Source organism: Micromys minutus (assembly GCF_963924665.1).
Source record: "Micromys minutus genome assembly, chromosome: 8".
In the NCBI taxonomy this organism is placed as follows: domain Eukaryota; kingdom Metazoa; phylum Chordata; class Mammalia; order Rodentia; family Muridae; genus Micromys; species Micromys minutus.
Genome location: NC_137977.1, coordinates 28,363,600 through 28,369,497, shown reverse-complemented (window position 1 = coordinate 28,369,497; position 5,898 = coordinate 28,363,600). Strand labels below are relative to the sequence as shown.

At 38.1% G+C, this 5,898-nt stretch overlaps 1 pseudogene across 1 annotated transcript; it reads left to right on the top strand.

The window, feature by feature from the left end:
- Positions 1 to 4,791: 4,791 nt before the first annotated feature.
- On the top strand, positions 4,792 to 5,456 carry LOC308423472 (high mobility group protein B2-like; annotated as a pseudogene). Its single transcript has one exon. The product of its transcript is annotated as a high mobility group protein B2-like (transcript).
- The last annotated feature ends 442 nt before the right edge of the window (positions 5,457 to 5,898 follow it).

Here is a 5,898-nt window from a genome sequence, read left to right as displayed (position 1 = left end):
TGAAATTGTCCCCAAGAACTACTTCTAAACATGTCCACATCCCCTTGTTTGATTTACCATCTTTTCTCTCCTACCTTTGGACTGTGGGCTGGAACGGGTGGGGTATTTGAGAACCCTTATTAAAGTAGGTTTTGAAAAAATCAAAGCCTACAAATCATAGATCAGAATGGTAAGATATTGGGTATAGATGTCCAGGCCTTGTTTGGCCTCATTTGAAATGATAGGAAATGGGGCCACTGGAAGCTAAGGGAGGGTACGGCATCAGGTTAAGTTGGTCTCTGCAACTTATAGAGTTCCCAATAGGACTAGCACCTTATAATGGTTCACTTCTTATGTAGGTTATGGGGATTTAAATGCTAGCAGAAAAAAATGTTCTTATCCACTAAGCCCCTCTTTGTCTGTTACAAAGATGCTAGTCATTTAATTTAGGGCTCATTTCATTTAATCTACTATTATCCCATTGCAACTTGATTTTATCTGTGAAAAAGCCTTTTCTGAATACATTCACATTAAAGATGCTAGGAGTTAAGATTCAGAGCTATGTTTTGGGAAACATAATTTAACCCAAATCGTGCACTATGATTTAGAAAAAGGAAAACTCACTGATTTGGAAATATTAAAAAAAAAACACATCCCTGATAAAAGAGTTTATAACGACATATGCAAAGAACTTTTAAAATTCAACAATAAGACAATCAGCCTAATTAAAAATAGGCAAATGGCTTGATGAATACCTGACCAAAGAGGACAGAGACAACAAATCTGATTATAAAAAGGTATTTAATTTTACTTATCATGAAATACATACAAATTATAACAATGATGAAACACTGGTACAGATATGTCAAATTGGCTAAATTTGACAATACGAGAAATGTTGAATGCTGGCAAGGATGGCAGTAAATAAGAGTTCTATTATTTATTACCTTTTAGACTACAGAATGTCGTGGCCCTTTAGAAGACAAGTGTTTTTTACAAAGCAGAACACTGCTCTCTTCCATGATGTTACTCATCATTTATGTGGATGACATAGAAATCAGTGTATAAAGAACTCTGCTTTCAAGGCTGTCGCAATGACCCAGTGGAAGAAGTGCTTGCTGTGAAAACATCAACAACTGAGTCTGGATCTCCAAAGCCTACTTAAATGGCCAAGTGTGGAAGTGTAAATGTGTAACTCTAGGACTGAGGCTTATGTGGGGGTGCGGCAAAGAGAGCCAGATTCTGTGGACTTCCTGGCCAGCCAGTCCAGTTGAGAGAGTGAACTTCAGGTTCATTGAAGGCACTTTGTTTCCAAAAACATGATAAATAGATATAGAGAAAGCTATATGAAGTTAATATCTTGCTCTCACTGGCACACTCACAGACAAGCACATATGCATACACATATGCAGACATATACATCACATCTGTACACAAATGTATAAACATACATCCATAAAACTGTACATACACTCAGAAACATATACATTACTTCTGCACACACACATATAAATCATATCTGCACATATAAATGAATACACATTAAATACATTACTTCTGCACATGCACACACACAAATGCTTACATGAAAAAATTTGTAATACTGTTACTGTTAGTCATCCTCACAGTAAGAAATCAACATTCCCTTAAATAGCTGAGCAAATACTAGAGTATCAGTACAATTATTTTATCTAGAAATAAAAAGATTCTAGTCACCATGGAATACAAAGACAGATGTTAATCTTAAGTGCATCAGGCTATAAAAAGGGATACACAACAGTGTGTAAAGCTACATATAGCATGACTCCAATTTTAGAACATTCTAGAAAAGACAAACCTGCAGGGACTTTGGAAAATTCAATGACTGGCAGGTCTCTTAGAAAAGAAAGAGATTAAATTGGTGCAGAATAAGAGTACCTTTAGGTCAGAGAGACTTCCAGATGATTGGATAATAATGGACACATGGCACTACCCACAGTGCTCTACTTTGCTTTCTTGCTGCGATAAACAGTATGACCAAAAGTAGCCTGGGAAGAAAAGGGGACTGTTGAGCAGTTGAATAATGGATGACAAAATGTAGTTAGAACACAAAAAGAAGGTTTATAGTACACACACGGGTGGCAAGAGTCTGTAATAATTTATCATACACAGAGCTAGAAGACTTGACTATATCTCAACATGAAGATATGTTTAAAGAGAAATAGATTTCCATTCAATCCTTGTGTATCAAATCCATGAGCTAAATTACCTCACTGCACTTTCTACTTATGCACAGTTATTCTGCTTCACCTAAAATTACAATAGTAAGGCCTGTAATTATACAGACAGAATAACTTAACAAGGGCACCAACAGAAAGAGCTCACACATCAAATCTGAAATGAGGTGAGTGTTGGCGTATGGGTAGAATGAAATGAATGCCCAAGTTTTTATTGAAATAGGTACAAAATTGGGTGGCACAAGGAGATCTCTCATGTGCTGTTTCTAATAACATCAAGTGGATGCTGTTTATAGCAACTTACTTCCAAACAGTACATTGTAAAGAAAAGAGCAAACATTAACTTCCCAGCCGTGAAAATCAATAGAGTCTCAGCTGAAAGATCCAGGTTAGAATCAGTAATTCTAAGCCCATAGGTATCCTTGCTCCCTTATATAATGTCACGAGTGGGTTTTAGCTACAGTCCCTGTCCTGCAAACCTAATCTGATTATACCATAAATTGAAATTTTCTACAAATGGGCTGAGCAGTTATTTTTCCCCAACTGTCCAATGTATCAAAAAACTAAGAGATGCTTAAACATTTTTACAAGTAAGAAAAAAGTTAGAAGACATGACTATATAGAATGTGGTAGCCTGAATGACATTTTTGACCAGAAAACAGACAGTGGGCAAAACTAATGAAATCCAGAGAAGGAGTGTGTTAGTTCATAATTATATATCAATATTAGCTCATTTAATTATGAGAAAAGTATTATACTGATACAAGATGTTGTAAATAATAAAAATTACATGCCAGTTATATGAGAACCATTTTGTAGTCTTATGTTGATCTAAATATATTGTAAACTAACTAAAGTATGCCCAAATTCATACTCATAGCACATTCTTACAGGAGGATAGTTTAAGAATACAAAGAGAAAGATCTGCATTAGAAAATGAACCTCACTCTCCAGGTTCATTTTCAGTTAGAAAGGAATACCCAGTGGCTTCAAGCACTTAATGACTTGTTGATGGGAAAGAAAGCCCTTCTTCAAAGAGAACCTGAGAGAGGGAGAGAGCACACAGGCTGAGCTGATACCAGTTTGTAATTTGCTCTGCCACCAGACAACTGAGAAAATCACATATTGCCTATTGACTTGGTCTCACTATTTATAATTTTGGGGAAGTCACTGCATTTATTTCATGGTGCTTCCTGTTTATCTGATGGAGTTCCTAGTAGCATGTCAGTGTGATTTCTATTGTTGGCTCAGTGTGGTCTTCGTGTACCAAAGGGCAGGACTGTGAGCATGATGGTACAGTGTGAGCTCTGCGGACACCCTGGGTCTGAGCTCTGGTTTCTTATCATTACAACTTGGGCAGCTTGCTGACCTTATACATTTTTGTCTACTTTAAGATAATACCAATAGCACTCCCATCTTCCCTGAGTTCTTCCTGGGCCATGTTACCAGATGTAAATCACTCTAAGCAATGTTTGGCAAAAAGAGATCTTTACATTAGTTCTTATAATCACAGACATGTCATTGCAGAGGACCTCAAACTAAATAGCTAACAGGCTTTAAAGGGTTCAAGGAGCCACATGGAGTTAGTTCATTTTGCTCAGAGATAGAGACCTAGTGGCCAAGAAGAATGCTGCCCATTCTCCTGAATTTTAGCACATCATCGAGACTATGTGGCTTGGTGGATTCACTTTCAGAAATTTCCTGACACCTGTTTCCCATTGTCATAAACTTTCTCACTGGAGTTAGAAACTAAATTTCGATAGGCAGATTACCCCTGCCTCTGTTACCTGTGACCTTTCAACCTGGCAAAATCTTTAAGGGGCGAACTGAATGTTGGCAGCATTGTTAAGCTCTACACAATTGCGGGTTTTTCAAGGAGCTGTGAGAGACTGTTTTTTATTGTAAGGACTCAAAGCCCTGATACATTTTTGTTTAATATGAATTTATTTTTAGTAAATTATAAAATTGAGTTCAAATTCATCTTAATAAATTTTAAAGATTTCATATCTGCTTCCAATGTAACTTGATCAGATTCACACTACCCCTTCCTACGCCAGTTTCTCTCGAATTTACTGCCTGCTCTTTGGATAAATTCATTATTTTTTTTCCATTTTTGTTGTGTTTTATAACCTTTATGGTCCTCCTTCTGCCTCCCATATTTGTTTATGGGAACATTTCGTCCCTGGAGCATGGTTGATGTGCGGAGGTCATATTCACAATGAAAACTGACTCTACCCAAGAAACTATCAACTGTCAGTAGAGCTTCTGCTAGGATTAGAGGCAGGGGGTCCTTCCTTCATGCTGGGTTGTTGGCTGGATCTTGTTCAGGCCCAGTGCAGGGACTTCAGCCGCTCTGATCTCAGGAATACAGTGGTCCTCTTACGTCTGGAAGGTGTTTTTAATCTGGTCCTGACATCTTTCCTTTACAATCTTTCTACACCTCCTTCCAGAATGGTCCCTGAGCCTTGGGAGAAGGAAGTATGTGAATGCACTTTATAAACATAATACTCGAGTTCTCGCCGGAGCCTGAGGAAGGAAGTCTCTCTGTGGAGGTCTGAGGGAAGAACTCGCGCCAGGTAGACGCCGCGTCGTCGTCATGGGCAAGGGTGACCCCAACAAACAGCGGGGCAAAATGTCCTCGTATGCCTTCTTCGTGCAGACCTGCCGGGAGGAGCACAAGAAGAAGCATCCGGACTCGTCGGTCAACTTCGCCGAGTTCTCGAAGAAATGTTCCGAGAGATGGAAGACCATGTCTGCAAAGGAAAAGTCGAAGTTTGAAGAGTTGGCCAAGAGCGACAAAGCTTGTTATGACAGGGAGATAAAGAACTATGTTCCTCCCAAAGGTGATAAGAAAGGAAAGAAAAAGGATCCAAATGCACCGAAGAGACCACCATGTGCCTTCTTCCTGTTTTGTTCTGAACATCGCCCAAAGATCAAAAGTGAGCACCCTGGCATGTCTATGGGAGATACTGCAGAGAAACTGGGTGAGATGTGGTCTGAGCAGTCTGCCAAAGATAAACAACCGTATGAGCAGAAAGCAGCTAAGCTAAAGGAGAAGTACGAAAAGGATATTGCTGCATACCGTACCAAGGGCAAAAGTGAAGTAGGAAAGAAGGGTCCTGGTAGGCCAACAGGCTCAAAGAAGAAGAAGAGGAGGAGGAGGAGGAGGAGGAGGAGGAGGAGGAGGAGGATGAGGAGGAGGAGGAGGAGGAGGAGGAGGAAGATGAAGATGAAGAGGAGGAAGATGAGGATGAAGAATAAGTGGCTGTCTTAAAGTGGAGTATATGCTCAGTCAATTTTGCTAAGAACGTGAAATTCAAGTGCAGCTCAACATTAGCTTCAGTATAAAAAAAAACTGTACAGATTTTTGTATAGCTGATGAGATTCTTTGTAGAGAAAATACTTTTTAAAAAGTTTGTAGCTTTTTCAGGAGCTACAACATACAGTTAGATTTAAAGCTTTTGATGTTGAATGTTTCTAAATATTTAATGGTTTCTTTAATTTCTTATGGTAGCAAAAAAAAAAAAAAAAAAAAAAAAAAAAACTTCATAGGAATTTGTATTACCAGTAAAAAGAATTTTTTTTAGGATGTTGCATTTTTTGTTTTTTCTTTTTTAAATTTGTAATAAAATAATGTATGTTAAAAATAAACATAATACTCAATAAGCATAGTAATTAAATAATTTAAAATAACTTCCTCTTA